This window comes from Enoplosus armatus, chromosome 11, assembly GCF_043641665.1.
Source record: "Enoplosus armatus isolate fEnoArm2 chromosome 11, fEnoArm2.hap1, whole genome shotgun sequence".
Lineage (NCBI taxonomy): Eukaryota > Metazoa > Chordata > Actinopteri > Centrarchiformes > Enoplosidae > Enoplosus > Enoplosus armatus.
In genome coordinates this window covers 22,542,261-22,561,663 of record NC_092190.1, presented here as the reverse complement: position 1 = coordinate 22,561,663, position 19,403 = coordinate 22,542,261, and the positions used below count along the sequence as shown (strand labels likewise).

General features: G+C 41.9%; 1 non-coding gene across 1 annotated transcript; it reads left to right on the top strand.

Moving 5' to 3' along the window:
- The first annotated feature begins 388 nt into the window (after window positions 1–388).
- On the top strand, window positions 389–462 carry trnai-aau (transfer RNA isoleucine (anticodon AAU)). The gene has a single exon. It is a non-coding gene; the product is annotated as a tRNA-Ile (tRNA).
- Window positions 463–19,403: the final 18,941 nt, after the last annotated feature.

The following is a 19,403-nucleotide window of genomic DNA, read 5'->3' as shown; positions in this document are numbered from 1 at the left end:
CAAGCGCGAGTGTGAGAAGGTAACCGACCCTGCTCACTCTTCTGTGCCCCTGCTGACCTCCAGTCTGTCACAACGGCGCTAAATTTGTACACAGCTGCACGTGAACCCACATGGCTGAAAGGCGGAGGTGCAGCGCCACAGCCTGAGCTACGTCACTGCGCAAACACCTGTCCGCTGTACTGATGCGGTCAGCCTCAACGTGTTTCCGGTGTGAGCCTCTTGCAGACAGGACGCACAAGTTCATGTTTGAACTTTACTGTATTCAAGCTGATTTAATTTAACTGAAAATGTTAATTTAACTGAAAACGTGTTCGGGGGGAAATGCACAAGTGAAGGTGTTTGTGTTGACAGGCGTGTTTTGATTTACAGCCTTTCTGGTGTATATAAAGGCCGGTTAGCTCAGTTGGTTAGATCGTGGTGCTAATAACGCCAAGGTCGCGAGTTCGATCCCCGTACGGGCCAAATTTATCTTAGTATCGAAATGAGCAATATATTGCACATAAACATATACATAGGCATACAAATACAAAAAGAAATGTCAGAAAAAATAATAAATGTTGTTGGAATAAAGTTAGTAAATACTAGGAGGAAGACATGAAATGTATAAATGGAAGCATATCTACGTAAACCACTATAATGAATTAAGAATTGTGTTAATTATAATTCATTTGTATATGCTCAAAAAAGCATTTAGTCTTTAATAAACAGTATATCACTAAGTCAATTAAACTTCAGGGCTGTCAGTCTGTCCAGTCAGGAAGCATAAAGGATTGTGAATCAGTTTCACCTGTTTGGATGCAAATGAAATCGACAACAGGTGCACTGGAGCGGCAACAGCAAGACAACACCCAAAAAGGGAATGATTTTGCAGGCGGTGGCCACAGACAATTTCTCTCTCCTTATCCTTCCTGGTTCTACTACTGGTAGAGGAACAGGAGGAGCACTGCCAGAGCCCTACAAAATGACCTCCAGCGGGCTACTGGTGTGAATGTTTCTGACCAACTGTCAGAAACAGACTCCATGAGGGTGGCACGAGGGCCCGACGTCCTCTAGTGGGACCTGTGCTCGCAGCCCACTGCCGTGCAGCTCAATTGGCATTTTACCAGAGAATACCAGAATTGGCAGGTCTGCCATCGGCGCTCCGTTCTCTTCCCAGATCAGAGCAGGTTCACACTGAGCACATGTGAGCCTGGAGACGCCGTGGTGAACGTTATGCTGCCTGCAACATCATCCAGCATGACCAGTTTGGCGGTGGGTCAGTGATGGTGTGGGGAGGCATATCCTTGGAGGTTTGCACCGACCTCCATGTGCTAGCCAACGGCACCGTGACTGCTGTTAGGTACCGGGATAAAATCCTCAGAGCCATTGTCAGACCTTACGCTGGTGCAGTGGGTCCTGGAGGACAATACCCGGCCTCGTGTGGCCAGAGTGTGCAGGCAGTTCCTGGATGACAAAGGCATTGATGCCTTTGGCTGGCCCTCACATTCCCCAGACCTGAATCCAATTGAGAACTTCTGGGATATTATGTATCGGTGCATCCGACACCGCCAAGTAGCGCCACAGACTGTCCAGGAGCTCACTGATGCCCGGATCCAGGTCTGGAAGGAGATCCCCCAGGACACCATCCTCCGTCTCCTCAGGATCACGCCCAGACGTTGTCAGGAGTGCATACAGGCTACATTTTTACTTTTGTTTATTTATATATGTTAATAACAATGTTGGGCACAAAGTTTGAGCTAATTACTGCAATAAGATTACTTTTTGCAGCACAGAGTGGTGTAAGGGAGTACAACTTGAAATTCAGTAATACAGTTTGATGGCGGACTGTAGGAGCAGTAGCTGGAGGTGCTTAGGTGTTACCTTTGCTGTTGAGTAATTAGTTAAGGTTAGTATAGGTTATACTAGAAATATAGTGAAAAATAAGTCCTCAACACTTCCAATGCACTTTAAATGCTGTGAATGAAAAGTTCTGTTTTGTTTTGTGTTTACACTGACAGGTTTGATACAGACCAGAAGAAGGTGTGGACATCTTTTAGGGTTATCAATAAGGGAAACAAGCTCATTTGAAATCCTGCATGCAGATACTGAGTCAGTCTTTACAGTGCAGTTTCTTTAAAACCCTTTCAGACCATAAATACTGAGTAACTTGCGTGTGGACAACCAGCACAGTTTTACAGGTTCATGAGACACATAAAATATGTCAAGGCAATGTTGTGAACCAGCTGGGGGAATGCTTTGAAGTGAGGGCACAAGGTCACACTGTATTTTCAGAATATGCTCTTAGCATTTTACTGCTGCGGGTCCAGCAGCAAGTTTACTAGTCACTTGTTGGTTCATTGAAGAAGGCCAGTGAGGTTTCTTCTGATGGTGATCTTTTCTGTTTGTTCCATGCATACATGGCCTGTATTCCAAGTGTCCCACAGAGACAAACAGCAGTGACTACTTGCTTTAGTAAAAGTTAAAGGTTGTGACTTCATGATGAGTTCAACCTTACATGTGGTAACATGAACTGAACTTTACTAAACAATACGTCTGTTGGACAAAAGGCAGGCTGGCCTTTAGTGCAATTTGTCATTTTCACTGTGTACTGCTGTTTGTACCATGAAATACCAAGAATATGATGTTTAACACAAGTAATACCACACTGTATTAAAGTGCAGGCTTTGTTACAAAGCTATTTGTCAGCACTTAAAATTCAGTCTTGCCTTTGCTGAGTTTCTCACCGGTCCGTACAAATGGCCTGCACATCTTAGAAGTCTTCGTCATTCACATGTTTCCACTCCAACCTGCTCCAATTGAAGTGGCTGAGATCACTGTTTTGTATTATTTGTACAATCATCCTATTTTTGTTTGCAGTGAGCCTCCAGACAGATAGCTGATTTAGCAATAACTAACACGAACACTTTGGAAACATTTGTACATCGTCAGTTTGTTTTTTTTGCGTGGGAAAAAAAAAAAAAGAAAACTCGTGGGACATTAACTGAGTCAATGACCTTGCGTCTTTTGAACAGATGCTCACAAACAGCCAGGGGCTCTTGTTCGTGAGGTCATGTTTTCCAGGGGTTCAGGGTGACGTCTGCCTCGCATCAGAGCACATGCCACTGACATCATGTTATAGAGGACTGCAAGGGTGGTACACAAACACACTTCTGCTAAAGCAGGGGCTTTCAAAGTCTGACACTTTGCCCCCTCCATCCCCCTCAGACAAAATTGAAACGACTGCGCCCCCCCCTGATATTAAGTGTTGCCATGGAGTCAGTTAGCCAGCTGTGGGCTACATCTTTAGCCCCGTATTTGTTAGTCTGCTGTGTATTTGTTTACACTTTGGCAAATTGGCACAGTATGCCGAATGATCCTGCTTGCAGTGTACTCATGGATGTACAGACAACTATCTAAAAACTAAAAACATGACGATTCTCAGGCTAGTTTTGGAGGCAAGGAGGAGGTATTATTTAATGATTTCCAAGCAGATTTATGGAATCACATCTGTGTGTTCTGACTTAGTGGGTTTAGTAGGCCCCTACTGGCCCATATATTTGGGAAATGACGTGTGATAATAACGCCTATTCAGCAGCCTGATAACAGTCAAATCGGCTGAAAATGAAGAGACATAGTTGTTCACAGAGACGCAGAACCTCCTGTTCGACAGGTAAAATGAAAACCATTCTAAAGCTGTAGTAGATATCCCCACCCAGTGCCTCAGTCTGTCGAACAGGATGCTGAGATCGATCGTGTCAAAGGCTGCGTGAAGGTCCAGGTTTACAAGGACCGAGCAGTCAATAAAAGGTCGTTGGTGAACTCGAGCAGGGCAGTCTGAGTGCTGTGATACTTCCGGAAAGCAGATTGAAACTTTTCAACAGTGTTATTTTCCAGTGCAGACAGAAATTGCTTGGACACTATTTTTCTAAAATGTTTGATATAAAATGGTAACTTGGAAATTGGTCTACAGTTTTGAGGGAGGGATCCAGCCCAGGTTTTTTTTTTTAGCTATGGGGACTCAGAAAGCAAACAGATTCCATCACTTTTTAGTAAAGACTGTGTCGGTATTACATCAAGACGGATGGAAGACGTCTCATATATGAGCATGTATATGATAAAGGATTTACCAGCTGACCAATGCCTTGGATGGGGGGGGGGGTTACATAAGAGAGGAGGTGAACCAGTAGGGGGCAGTCTTCACTTGCAGTTGGTGTGATGTTAGAGAGAACGCGCAGTTACCTGACATGACACATACTGCTCGCTATTACCAGATACTAAAATGCATCATAGACAGGTTGATAAAGCTTTCATCAAAAGTAGCAACAATTTGGATAAGAGGAGAAAAAACAGATTTCCTTTTTTTTCACGTTTTCCTTTTGCTCCAACATGGGGGGGGTTCATTAACAGCAGTAAAAGCTCCCTCGCATCCCAGAGAAAATGTTTCCATGTGGGACGATGAGTCATGAGCATGAGACCAAGAGAAGACTCCAAGAGGATGTGGGAGAATGAACAGAGGATGGTGATGAGAAAAAGAGGGAGAAGAGGGGGATCAGAGAGGAGGAAGAGGAGAAGAAGAGAGATGGTGTGAGGGGCCGGTAGGAGCCAAAGCCAGAGAAGTGGTGGGAGGAAGAGTGAGGAGGAGGAGAGTGAAGGAAACATTGCAGAGGCATTGCTGCATGAGTGCCAAGTGGACAAATATCTGCGGCAAAGAGGACAAAAGACGAAGACAGAGACTGGAAATTTAATACAGCTGTAGTAGTAGTTTATAAAAGTGAATTTTCCAGCATTATATCATTGAGATTTGGGGATTTTTAGAGATTACTGCATGGCTACATTAAAAAGATTTATGTTTCAAATAATGTAAACAAACTGGAAATATAGGAAACTGTGGCAGCTTTTCAACATGCACTTCAGTTTGTGTCATTATAAGCCACATCCAAACAGATTCTACAGTCTTGTGGATTCATAAATCACTTATGTTTACCCTGGTCCAGCATGAAAAATAACACAAAAATGTGCTTACGTTTGTCTTATATACAGACAAAAAAAAAAACACTTGAAGAGTCGCTAACTCTGCGCGGCACCATGAAGTCCTGCATCCTCAAACGAGCTCATGAGAACCAACAGAACGAGAAAATCATTCTCACGAACTGAGAATTAGATGCAGTTTCTCGATGCAGCTGTTTTCCAAGCCATGTGACCTCAGTAAGAGTTCCCAGATAATGGCCACGGGCCCCGAGCCCTCACATCCCTCATCCAGGAGATTTCCTAATCCACTATTAAAAGTCAAGATATCCAACAGGACTCGACCGAAACGGCCCTGCTGCCAGCCAAAGCTGAATGGGTCCTTTATGAGCCCACCGCGGACCCTTCATTCACGTCCTGCTCCTGGGGACGTCACCTTTAGATGTCGTGTAATTGCGGAGGAAATTAAGTGAGGAAAATGAACACAGATCACTGGCAGAGTACAGTGAGGACGCACAGAAGTATGTTTTCATTTTATTCAGCTTTAAAGTCTGCTCTTATTTGAAAAAAACACAAAGTTAAATATAAATTCCCTCTTGATGGCAAAAGCGTTTTTCAAATTAAGACTGCTTTAGTGTTACATAATACTTTTTGGAGAGCATTAGGCTGAGCGAATGACATGGTTAAGGGGACACAGCAGACATGGCTCTTGCAGTATGTGGACCTCAGCCAGCTGGACTACACACATTGCTCTTCTTCACCAAATGTCTATTTCAGTCATCAGTGCGACTTTTGTTACGGGCCATGATTCCTTAAATCAAAGATATGTCTCTTCGTTTGCTGGCTTTGAGAGGACATTTTGCTCTTATCCCCGGAGATCAGTTAGAGATAAAGAAAAAACTTTGTCTTATTATCAACAAATCCCATGAAACTAAAACAAACAAGGGATTGATCCCACTGGTTTATCACACGCCTTCTACATACTACTGACAAATGCAGTGTGCAGTACATCCAGCATACTGCTTTTCTTATCAGCATGCAGTATGAAACAGTCACATGGATTTATTTTGCAGTATGCCCATTTTGCAAAGCAGAAGTAATAATCATACGGGTATTATTTTTGGTTTTAGTTTGGTTAGTGTTTATTCAGATTTGTATATCATAAATTAATTATTTCCTTATTTTCTACTTACCATACCCACCATGTGTTGGCAACCACCAACCAACCAATCACTGATGTCACAGGATTAAAGTAGTTCACGTTAGAGTGTGTTAATTGTAATATATTTATTTAGAGTGAATATTTGTTATATGGTTCACTATGTAAATGTGTAAAAGGTGAAAGTTATTGGAAGTAGTAACTTTATCACGTACCTGCTTTCCAGTGAAGTCGTTGACTTACCTGCAGGGTTGGTACGGCCGAGATTGACTCCTGCTGATGGCAGGGCCTATATAAACAGTTGCTTTTGACTGTTGAGGGGGGGACGTCGGTGTGTAGCGGTGTGCAAGTTAAGTTAAGTTTTTTGGTTACATGTGCAGCATGGTGCCACTTTTTAATTTTGTAAATAAACCACCGCTTGTTGAAATTGGACCGCTCTCCTCGTGTCTGCCTCCTATTTCTAGCCCTCTGGACGAGCTTCCCCACAGTTGGCAACAACAAAAATATAGAATAACACCAGCCTTATTCTTCAAGGAAGAAGTTAATGTAAAAAGGTTCGCCAGTACATTACTCTATATCACCGTATGGCAGTGCACTGTAAGTTTCTTACTGTATGAGCTTGTGTTCTCGAAGGATCAATCCAAACGTCTCATTGTGGTTTACAGTGAGCCACAGCCTCCCTGTCCCATGTTATTATTTCTCACTTTCTCTGAATTCTCTGGATATTTGAAGGTATGAGTCATGTAATGCCACATTACACCGACCTAACTTACACTTGTTGTCACACAAGGAGTTATATTTGATGCGAGATATTCTTCTCCCCGGGGTTCAGTGTCTGTGCAGGAAGAGACAAAACCCTGGAGGATGTGCCAGTTCCTTAAGCTCGGGGTTGAAGAGCTTTTTCTGCTTTTCCTTTTCCAACTCCCCGCTGCAGCAAATCGACTCCAGTGCTATCAGCCTAATCTGTGTGCCACTTCAAATCTGAGCATTTTATTGGCTTCTGGGGATAAACACAGACAAACAAGTAATGATAAAAATGGGCAATAAAAAAGGGTCATTTTACACATGAAGTTCAGTTCAGTCATCATGGTAACGCCTGGGACTCTGAAGCCTCGTCTCTGCCTGGGTTTTCAAATTTAATACGAGGCATGGTAAATCTGAAGAGAGAAGCTATTGAGTTGCATTATGGGAAATGTAGGATTAAGCATTTTTGGAGCTGACTCAGCCTCTGCTGCTTCAAATGTGACACTGCAAGTCCTCCAACTTTGTGGAATTGTAATGATAAATTGCTGGCGTACCCTTTTAAATCAACTAGAATACAAAAAAAACATTATGCTGCACAGTGACTGAAATTTCTGCACTTTACCTGTTTGTGGCTTATATTTTTCCGAAGTGTGGCTTTTGTAAAATCCTCACAATCTCCATTATGAACTGTGGTTAATAGAACCTGAATACATGTGGCAGGTATCATGTAGTTTGTCCCCAAGTCTTTGAATTGAATTGAGTTCCTATGTCTGCGTTGAAGAGGATTTTTTTTTGGCATTTCTGCTTTGTTGTGACAGCTGGAGAGAAACAGGTGACGACACGCAGCAAAGGGCCCGAGCTGGAATTGAACCCGGACCGCTGTGATAAGGACTCAGCCTTGATACATGGGACGCGCCGGGGCGCTCACAGCTGCACAAGATGCGAGCATGTGTAATAATACATTTTAAAAACGGATGAAAAACATAAACTGAAGAAAATGTTCTGGGAAGGCGCTGAGCTAGCATATGTGAAGACTCCCACTTCACACAGCAAAGGAGGCGGGCTGATTCCCACAGTGAAGGTCACGCACTTCAGAAGAAGGGTCTACCTTAACCAACGCACACAGCTCAAGAGCTGCGAAAATACAAGAAACTGCAAAAGTGATTTTTATGTGATTGTCATTTTCTCATTTGAATTATGTTGTTTCGTTAGTTAGATGTACATGAAAACCTAAATGTTACAACGTCAGTGGTCCCACAGACAGAAAAGCCTGTAGCCTCAGGCAGAGAAAAGGAGCAAGCTACCGAGGTCTGGTCTGAGGCTCACTTCTTTCAAACTCTGCACCCCCAGATCACTTTCATTTTCAAACTTGTAGTCTTCAGACCCAACGACACTGACTCAAGTGACTTGAGGACAGTTACACAACTTCTTTTGACATATGCCGTAGAGCTCCCCAACACCTGTAAACTGACTTTGATGTGTAAGAATTGGTGGAAGTCCACTTTAAGTTACCCTTTATATGTCGACCACTTTTTTTTATGTCCACACAGTAAAGTCAGTCACAGACAAAGGAAAAACTCTCTCACTGGCGATAAATACAAACACACTAAATAAACTCTCAGCACATAAAAGATAGGTGAGCTTGCTGTTTAATTTGCTTCGGGAAATTTAATAGAGACAAAAAAATCTGGACTGCAGGCCGATGCTGTTAGGAAACAAAACCGCTTCCAGAGGGTCTGTGCACATGTGACTTTACACCGGTTGCCAATCTGGCATTAATATTGTCAAGCCAAAAACTTCGACTGATGGAGGGAGCTGCTCAAAAGAAAGCTGTTGTTGTTCTGGGTTCTTTCTGTGCCAGCATCCCTCTTTGTTAGCATGATTGTTTCCATTTGTGAATAACACAACATCCCTGACTAACAGAGGTTAAGTAAGGCAACTTGTCGTTGTAGTCTAATTTGTAAAGTCAATAGCTGCGGCTCAAGCATAATAGCTGCACTGTAACATCGTATGAAATCATGATGCAGATGGCCACTCAGTTCTACTACTGAAAGTGTAATATACAGACTGGGACAAAACTCGAGACAGCACTGACGTGACTTGTTTTCAGAATCCTTTCCTGTTTTCTTTATCTGAAAAAAAGAGATAAAGACATCTCAGATGAATCTGTTGATCTAATTTATTTTCTCTGAGAACACTTTTCACACCGCTGACTCAGGACGGAAAGAATGTTTTCCTGTCAGACGAGAGCTGAGGAGTGGGTTGAACTGAAGTCTAACTGCTGTCTGGTTAAACTGACCCAGCATGAGGTGGAAAAAAGGAAAATAGAGACTTAGAGAATAGAGAAAATTATTGACCAAGTTGTGGTGACAAAATCCACCATGTCTTTTTGTTTTATTCATAAGGTGCTCTCTAAAAAGTGTGTTGCAAACCTTTCAGCGGGTACTCAAGGATCAGTCTACATGAAATATGACCATACATCTTTGGCTGCTTGTGATAGACTCATGGAATTGCCCAGTATGTCAGGCTGCATTTGCAAGTGACCAAGGCACCCTATTAGACTTACTACGTACTTTTCCTGCTCGGCTTCCACACACCCACCTGTCTGAAAGTTCATGGTAATTTACTGAGTAGCTGCACCCTTAAAGCCCACACACCTCTGCTCGGGTTGAAGTTGGGCAGAGCTGGGCATTACATGAAGTCACCAAAGTTCATGTACCAATAACAAAAATAAAAGGTGTCCCAACAGAACAATAGTGTCCATCAAACACGGCCACGCAGTCCTAAGAGGGGGTCTAACTAGTCAACTAAGAGGAAACACCTGTGTGCTGGGGCTTTAAATACACTGTGTAAAAAGTATATGAACACCAGTGCACCCTTGTGTGACTGTTGAACTTCTCATTCTCTATTGTTGTTGGTATGATTTCTCCATGATATGTCCGTTACAGCTGTGGCCGTACTGCAGAAAACTCCCTCGTGGTTCCTTGTGTTTTCCCCTTCCCTGTGTTCCCAGTGCTCCCCTGTCTGTCTGTCTATGTTCCTGTTTGTGTGTGTGTGTGTTGGTGTGTTGGTGTGGGTCATCACCCCTCCCACTCTGCTCACCTGCCTCTCATCAGTTCATCTGCCTGTTTCAACCTCAGTGGTAGCTGCGCTCTACAGCAGACTTAGTTTATGTGTCTAAAGCTGATTCAGTATGTTTGTGTTTCGCGTACTGTCCAAGAATCACCCCCGGCCTGCCTGTCTCCGGCTTCCCCTCATTCCCTCCGCACATGCCATTGTGCTCCGTTACCATCACTCACTCCTGCCGCCACCGGATCCCCATTCCCTGCCCTCAGCCCCTTATCCAGATCCTCTGCTAAAATATTTTCTTACCAACTCCACCCTGTCTGTGTCCTGCGTTTGGGTCCCTCCTGAGTTCCTAACAATTTCTTACTTTATTTATTTTTGCCATAATTGCAACAAATCTTGAAGATCCATTTAGAGAAATATCTCCTCCCACTGTAGTTCTATGAGTCTCAGAACACAAGTACTAGTGAACATACAGCAGTGTTTCTAGATGTGTCATATTGTGGGAAACATTGTGCTAATTATTGTTAAAGTATAATTCCACTTTATTACAACTTGGATCTTATTAATGTAGTTTTGACCCTAATTTCTCTCAGTTAAGACAACATTGTACTCACTACTTCCAGTGGGGCAAGAAACACAAGTCCAGACAATAAAACAGATTGTAAACATGGCAACAGTTTCGCCAGATTATCTAAACTACTTCATTTGGACACATGCAATGTCACTAATAATCACAGGACAACTGTGTGTGTGTGTGTGTGTGTGTGTGTGTGTGTGTGTGTGTGTGCACTGTAGGTCAAAAGTTGAACCAGGAACTTGATCTTTAAACTGCAATAAATGTTTTCAATGGACCGTTTTGGTTTATGGTATGATTGTCTGCACATTTTCTTCTTTCCCACTTCTTTCTGTTCAGAAATTGGTAAGTGCAGTGTTATCATAACCAAAACAGATGATGGCCAAAACTACAAAAATAAGACCCAAGTTGTTGTTTAAAAGAAAGTATAGACATTTTAAGAAAAATACTAACTGAAAATACTGTTTTGCAAAATTACCTTAATTCCTCAACAAATGTTGAAACCCACCCAGCCTATATGCCAAAACTTTAGGTGTTTAAGTTTAGGTGTATCTACACAGATGTATGAGGTCACTGCCACAGCCTAACCCTGGGGTTTTATGTGGATTACACGAACACACTCTACCCTAATTAGCAGTGAACTTTATGTTAATAAGGCTAAATTGGGAGACATTGCTGAGTCTGCTCAGAAACAGCATGAGGTGGTGTTTTGTTGCGATAGTCTACATTTTGATGGCAAACTCCACACACATTTGAAGGATGGAGTGAAAACATCTGTCGCCCTTGAGAGAATCTGAAGAATGCAGTCGGAAAAGACTCATCTTTATCAGAATGTGTTTTTAATCTCACCCTCTCTGGAGATCCAGCTGAATTCCTTTTAGTGCCGATAGAGTTACCTTAACTGGTGGTCAGGGGCCTCGAGGAGTCACAGTCACAGTGAATGACATTTTAAAAATTCATAGTTTTTGTTGTTAACAAACATATCTGTAGGGCAAATGTGTGCTTATGGTTTTAATGTTTGTGTTTGCCTTAAAAGGACTCACTAAGAACAGACAAAACGGCATCTAATCAGTGAGTTCTGTTCCATGTTTATTGTTGGAAACCTCAATGGGAACTTAACTACATGCAGATCATTTAACCAAACTAATAGAATATGATTGCAGAACTCATTTGCGGAAAGAGAATGCTACTTCATAAAAGGCTGTAAAAATAATCCCTGAAAATCTGCAGTTAGGTGTGTTTCATGGAGCATAAACGCAATGCAATTTGGAGTTGTGCACATCATAAACGGACGTAATTGACTGCAACCAGTTACCACTAATAGATAGAGCATTGAGATTTCAGAGAAGGATTGTGTTTTTAAAAGAATACAAAATATAATCTACTGCTAAATGAGGTGTGTCATATTGTTCTGTTAATATTCGATTGTGAACGGGGGTTATTTATATAACTGGGGCCACTGGAATCTTTGTGCTTTGGCCGTGGTTTCTCTTGGTGTGCTGCCTCTGCATTATGTAATGCAATTTAACATAATCCAAAACAACGCTAGCAATCTGAACAAATTCCAAAATTTGATTGTTATTGAGACTCAATGTTGAACAGCAACCGAATGCCTGAAAATACTGTATTTATATTGAGCGTGGAGGTACATTCTTGACCTCTGGGAATGCATGTCTACAGTGACATATTCTAAACTCAAGCTTCAGGTACTAGCAGCAGAAGAAGGTTTTGGTATTAGGTCGAAAGCTCTGGAAAAGGCTTGTGAGCTAACCTTCAATTTAGAATATTTTACATCTGAGGTGTTCTGTGAGGAGTGCACTGGATTTTCACTTATTGGAGACGAGCACAGGAGGATCAGTCGTCAGCAGGCTCCTTTTAAAGCATTTATTATCTTTTCTTTCGGGTGTCGTTGAGGACTTTCAGTTTTTCAGCGCACTCAGAAACAAAGGGACAAAGAACCAGCTCAGCCAAAGTGCAAACAATAAATGAACTCGGGACACTCAGCACACCTGTGCCTGCTTCCATGTGGGATGTGTGTTTGTACATGTATATGTATATTGCTAAAATCCACAGGAAGCGGGCCTCTCAAATGAACAGAGAGCAGTGTTATGTAAAATCTTTTAGCTTTAGGCCGTGTGCAGATTGGAGGGTCTGACCTGTAATTAGCCACTGATGCAAAACACCTGGGGGCTGCCAGGAGAGCAACTGTGCAGGTGTTGTGCCACACCAATGTGAGCGAGGGCAAACTGTTCAGATTTGTTGTTTTGGACTGTGTTACAGTCGTTGGGACCTTCCCAGCCACGTTTTTACCCATGAAATAAAAGCTAAACCTGCATCTGCCAGAAGCCATGTCACCATGAACCTCACAAGAGGACGTCACATTGGGTGGGCGAGGTGATGGTATGGTTGAGTCAAACCTGTGCCTGTAGTTACATTTTGTCAAGTAATACCACTTGTTACATTTTAGATACCAATAGCCTTGGATTATACAGTAAATTAGGTGTTTTATAAGAGTAGGCTATTGAGTGTTGTAGGAATGAATCCTAAAACCCGGAAATGAGTTAGCAATTTTGCACTTCCAGTTCCCTCGTCTCGAAGTCAATTGGTTTTTGGTTAGATGCCTGAAATAAGGTCTGTGGTTAACACAAGCTGAAGAGATTTCAACGTTTTGTTCTACGACATAAAATACATCAGTAGATACCTCACTCGTGATTTTTGAAGCTTTTACGTGTCTTAAAAAAGGCGGTTGCTAACAGGTGGCTAAATGAGACTAATGTCTTCATGCCGAACACGGAAAGTCATCTACTCACTAGTCGCCTCGTGTTTATACTCTGTATCTATCTGTCTATATTCTCTTAAAAGTTAAGCCTAGCTTAGGTGATGTTGAAGTAATGCGATCGTGGTGTAGTTCATTCATAGCCTAACGTTAGCGTTTTACGTCTGGCGATTTCATTTATGCTTCAAAAATCAAAAAAGTGATGTGATGAAAAGATTATCTCGTTGAACAAAACATGTAAGTATTATAAACTTTTGCCACAGAGCTTATTTTCTGCAATAATCCAAATTTCAGGGCTACTACTAACTTCTGGGTTGGCCTATAAAAAAATATGTAATTCCTGCAGCAATCTATATGCAAGTCCAACATAAAGCATATCTGTTTGCATTTTACAACAGGGCAATAAGTGCATGTGTCTGTTTATTATGAGGGGACTGATACAGGTGTTTCTTTCATGTGAAAGAATACTCAAAATTACTTAAAACAGGTCATGACAAAATAGTGTAATAATAATAGATAGTGTTATACATGTTTCCAAACACAAACTTCATGTTCAATTTGCAGTCACATTTTCTCTGGTTCACAAAAAAATGTTAAATGTCAACTTACAGATATTCAAAATCCTTTTATCATGTCTTTGGTTTTGTGACAATCCTTGAGAACCATGAGGACCATGTTGACTCTGCTGTCACCACAAAATTATAACATTTTTGAGGACAAAAACCAAACCCTCTGTTCTCTCAGATCTCTTCGCCCTTTCACATCAGACGTTTAACTTGGCAGCATTCACTACTCCAGGGAGATTTGTATACTGTATGCTCAGCATTTCGCCTGACCATGAATGGGCAATAGCTGACAAGCATGTTGGGGATGCCACAGAATGCCCGTTTTAGGCCAAAGGAGACAGTGGGCGAGGGAAGAGATGAGTCTGCTGGTGGTTTCTGCTGTGACTCAGGAGCTGCAGATAGTGGGAGTGCATTTACAGCTCTGCTGCTCAATGTGAAAGTCATTACAGGCCCCTGACTTTTATGGCTCTTGTGGAAAGATGCAGTGCCAGCGGTGTGAGTCATCGATGGAACGACTGCATGTGTGCTGCTACAGCAGTAAAAAATCCTCACTGTTTTCCCCTCCTCTTGTTCTTTTGGCCTCATACAGTATAAAGCCGCCAGGGACGGAGCAGAGCTCCCACGCTCGTAGTTTAACCTTGCCAAGTTCATCATTTGGAAAGTAGTTAAGCGGACCGCAACTACATGATCGTTCACCAGGAGGATCACTTCAGCTTCAAGTTCCTATTAAAGGGTCTTTTTCTTGGATTTCCTAACATCAAAACACTGTTTGAACCCCCAATTATTATTTCACTCATCTTCAAAAAGGTTCATGCAGATGAAACCAATGCACTTTGGTTTTCAAAATTTCTCCAGACCACACATTTTTCAACCCTGTCTTTGTAGCAGTTTAAGTTTGTGGCTCAAAGCTCAGAAACGTTTTTTTCCTCCAACAATGTTTACATTGGCCCTCCCATAGCCCTATATGAATCATCAGCCTGTGGAAATGACCATGCAACCACTGGTTTGGTAAAGGCACCATATGGCTGAACCAAGGGAGCCTGTTCAGTTAACTGGAAGAGACGAGAGCCCCTCTCGTCTATCTGGCTCCTGATGATAATATTACTCTTTCGCAGAGTGAGAAGATGTTGCACACGACATTGCTCTTCTGTGAAACAGAGAGAAGTAAACAAAATGGCTTTCCAGTTGAAGCGATCTGAGTTCTACAGCCACAGATGCAAGATTCAAACAAAATGTCTGCATATCAGAGCTTATTTTTGTTATTCATCAAAGACCCAAATAAAAATCCACTGTGAAATCTACTGTGGAAACTCTGCGCTGAATTCACGTCCACAAAAATCCACAAAATCACTGGACTACCCCCCTGTGGCTTAAGTGAAACCACACATACTAAGCTGATTGGTCCAGAATGAATGCGATGCAGGAATGTATCCACAGAATGCCCAATATTGTGATAGAGAAAGGTTTGAAAAAAGGGGGAAAAACGCCAGAGACAAATGGTAGCTTTTAAGTAAAAGAATAAAGTCTTAAACAGAGGAAGAAAGTAGTGACAGGGCAGCATGGACTAGTTGGAATAGAAATGGAGAGAGAAGGATTCCCCTTATTTGACATGTTCTTTATGACCCATTCATCACCTTACGGAAACCAAAAGAATGATTTGCGCTGTTTAACGGAGCTGAGGTTGTTTGTTTTAATTCGTGTTCTGCTGGGTGGTTGCATGTTGGAAGAGAGAGGGTGGTTTGCCTTGGCATGTGCTGAATGCCTCTGCAGTGTACCACAGAGAGCTGCTGTTAGTCACTTTCTGCTCATTGTGGAAATTCTGACACAGAATTGCCAGTTGCTGTGGCCTCTGTTTTTTGGTTGTACACGGAGGACTGGCAGTGTTTTTTTTTATTGTCTTTGCTCAGTTGCTCTACGTTTTAACTCCTGTGGCTCTAAAGTACATCTAACAGAGTGCCACAACAAGCAAATCTGAAAACAATGGATACATTTAAGCAAGATGGCAGTGTGTCCACTGGGTTTTCCAACTTGTCAACTTGGACTGAAAAAAGCGAAGGTCTGCGTTGGTGGTGGCGTGTTGCTTCAGGTACAAGTGAGAAGATGAAATATGATCCAGGAAGTTCAATTTGAGAAGAAGTAAAAGTAGCAATACTCCATGTAGTATTGAGCCCCTGTAACTGACGGATTGTTATATATGAATAGATGTTAATCCTGGTGCATCTGTTGCAGCTGCTCGAGGTGGAGTTAGTTCTAACGACGTTATATTAGATGTATTATAACTAGAGGCAGGTAGTTAAGTCAGATGGTCCCCAACCTAGGGGTCGGGCCCCTCCAAAGGGTCACAAGATAAATTTAAAGGGTCAAGAGATGATTAATGGGAGAAGAAAGTTAAACATCCCCATTGCATCAGTGCAGTGGCCTCACTGAAATGCATGAGGGGGCTGCATTTCTTCAAGAGTTAGATGAGAAGATCAATACTACTCTAAGCTAACAGGTGGAGACAGCTAGCCTGGCATTGTCGGAAGGCAATAAAACCAGTAATAAATGTATTTCCCAGAAGTATTTCTTTAACTCAGTGCTTTTGTCAGTCTGAACACCGCTTTACACTAATCACAAGCCTTTGAATCGGATCTATCCAGAAGAATATGTTCTGGAAAGTATCTGACAGGAACATGTGAAAAAGTTGAAATATATTGTACATGGCTTTCGTCAGTGATGACAGCATGAGTTGGCAATTCACTGTATTCGCATACTTCATTTGCAAAGCTCATGGTTGGTTGTGCGGTGATGGATGTTCACACGGCAAGAAACGGCTGCTGAGACAAGTGTGTTACTGATCAGAGCCAACTGGATAAATTGTACAGTGCATCATGTCGGTGTATATTCAGTATATGCAATGAGGTTTGCATGTGCGTACATGTGAATGCAAGTTCTTACACTCATTGGCAAGCCCCATACAGCTGTTTGAATCTTTAACACATCTGTCCAATAGTACAAATTCCCACCCACAGAGAAAGAGACAGCACTGGTGTGAATATATCAAGTCTCACCACTAATTGTGAGCAGTTGTTTCCAGTTAGGGTTTCGGATTTGAATAATTGTCCTCTAGTGTGATGTAGTAATATGCTAACAAGATTTAACTCTATGTGATGACGTTACATTAATGAAAGGCTTGAGTAGCAAAGTGTGCAAAACCAAAATGATCAAATCAGAGTGTGAGTTTTTCACTAATCATGCATAGTGATTGTAAATCTGTATGCTACTTGAAAAATTCTTCCACCTGCCTGTCACAGTTATTAATATTTACATGACATGGCCATAAGTATGTCAACGTCTCATTCCAAAACCATGAGCATTAATCTGCTGCTACAACAGCCTCCATTCCTCTGTTTTCAGGCTTTCCACCAGATGTTGGAACCGGGCTGCAGGTCAGCTAGAGAGCATTAGTGAGGTCCAACGCGGATGTTGGGTGATAAGGCCTGGCGTGCGGTCAGTGTTCCGCTTCAGCTGGGGCTCAGGAGGTAGAGCGGGTCATCATTAATTACAGGATTAGCGGTTTCGATCCCCGGCATCTCCTGTCCTCGTGTCGATGTGTCCTTGAGTAAGACACTGAACTCAAATTGCTCGCGATGGATGGTGTGTGAGTGTGTTTGTCAATGAGAGGCAAAATGGTCAGGCGCTGGTCAAGTTCTTCACCATACTAGGCATATTAGGCTTTGTGCACAGGAGCACACGTTGGAACAGGAAAGGACCAAAACATTTTGGTCTACAATATAATTGAAATATAATTTCCCTTAATTGGAACTACTCACAGTGGACAAGGGCGTCTGTATACTTCCGGCCACGTTGCGTACATTGTATGTTAAATTCAGTGTTTTGCCTAAAGCAGTTTGGCAGAGATGAGGTTTTCAAATCATGAATACCACACAACACCAACTTTGAGAAATTGCCTCAAATACGTGTAAAGTTTAGAGCCATTGTTTTCATCACAATCCAATTTGTGCCACATTTTGTTTAACTTTTCCTGACAAATGTCAGACTGTGTTCCACGTTGGGAAAAAGTGGTGGACCATGGTGTGAAATACTGAAGTGAAGTGGTGAGTATGGGAGGAAATCAGGGGAGTTTATCAAAACAATGAACTATTTCAAACACCCAGGAGAAATGACATCTGGAAGGTTTGCCGGGGTTGGAGAGAGAACACATCCCCAGGCCTTTTAAATCCACTGACCAAATATTTAATCTTCTCCTCTCCAGACAATGACAAAGCTTGCACTTCTCACTTCTTTACTTTGTTTGCCTATAAATGATTTAGGTCTGATCTCTCGAGGGATGTCGACCACCTTGTACAAACAGTCCAAGTCTTGGAGTATACAGTGTAACATGGGGATTTCTGTAGTGGATTGTTTTCAGCCAGCAGAACTGGCCATGGAAATAGTTTCATGTTTGAAGAGTAATGTTTTGGCCATGACCACTGCATATACATACACACTTTTCATAAGAAACCCACCACCACTAATGAGTAAACGAACTTGCCGTGGTAATGTCTTGAAAACATAAAGGCCAATGGAATCGACAATGATAGGTACAATGTACTAGACAGACTGAGGTCTGTGAGAGTTGAAATGTGGATCCAAAGCTGGAAGATATAGAGACACCCAGTCCTATTTAAAAGCAAGATTTGTCAGCTTGTCAAAAACTCAAAGACCTCAACAGATACTCTGATATACTGACAGGAATATTTCGATTTTATTTTTTCGTCAGGTTTTTGGGAAGTGAAAGAACAGGTTGAATTCCTGCCCACTGTCAGCACTGAATTTATTATAGACAGCGTTTCGGTCATGGACCTTGCTGGACCGGTCATGGATTACAGCTTGTACTCTAAACACAGACAGACATCATGAACTTATCTCAGTTTAAAGCTGGTATCTGCACTTTCTCAGCTGTTTGACAGCAGCTTGACCTAGGTAATAAGCTTGGACATGTTTGACTTTACAAGTTAGATATTAAAGACACACCACTAGTTTTGGTCTTGGCAGGTAGACCGTTTTAACCGGGAAGGAGTTACAGGTGCAGCCTGGCCTCTGGATGACCCACATTAGTGGGCCACAAAATTCAGAGGATCCAGTCTCTGGAGGTGAAAACATTATGGGTCTGTTTACATAGAAATGTATCAGATAAGTCTCGTAAATTGTTTGTTTGTAACAAAAGAAGAGTATCATCAAATACATGACTCATGTGGAATATCCCTTGACCTAATGTCTCATGTCCCCAGAGGCAGGGCTGGAAGTATTTACCAGATCTTTCTTGATAGCTCTTACTTTTTGATATCTGACTTTGGGGAATAGTAACATGTTTTTTTTTGTTTTTGGTTTTGTTTTTTTTATAAAATCCCAAAGTTGTCAATTAATTAATTAATTTCATTAAATGTGGTCTAAATACAAGCAGCAATAATGTTTTTTATATAAATGCTTAGCATAAGCATACAAGTCTCAATTGCCTCCTATAGATCTAAGTTAAGTTAATTACAACTTATTAAATGCTAATCTGTGTAACCGTATTCTCTAATGTAC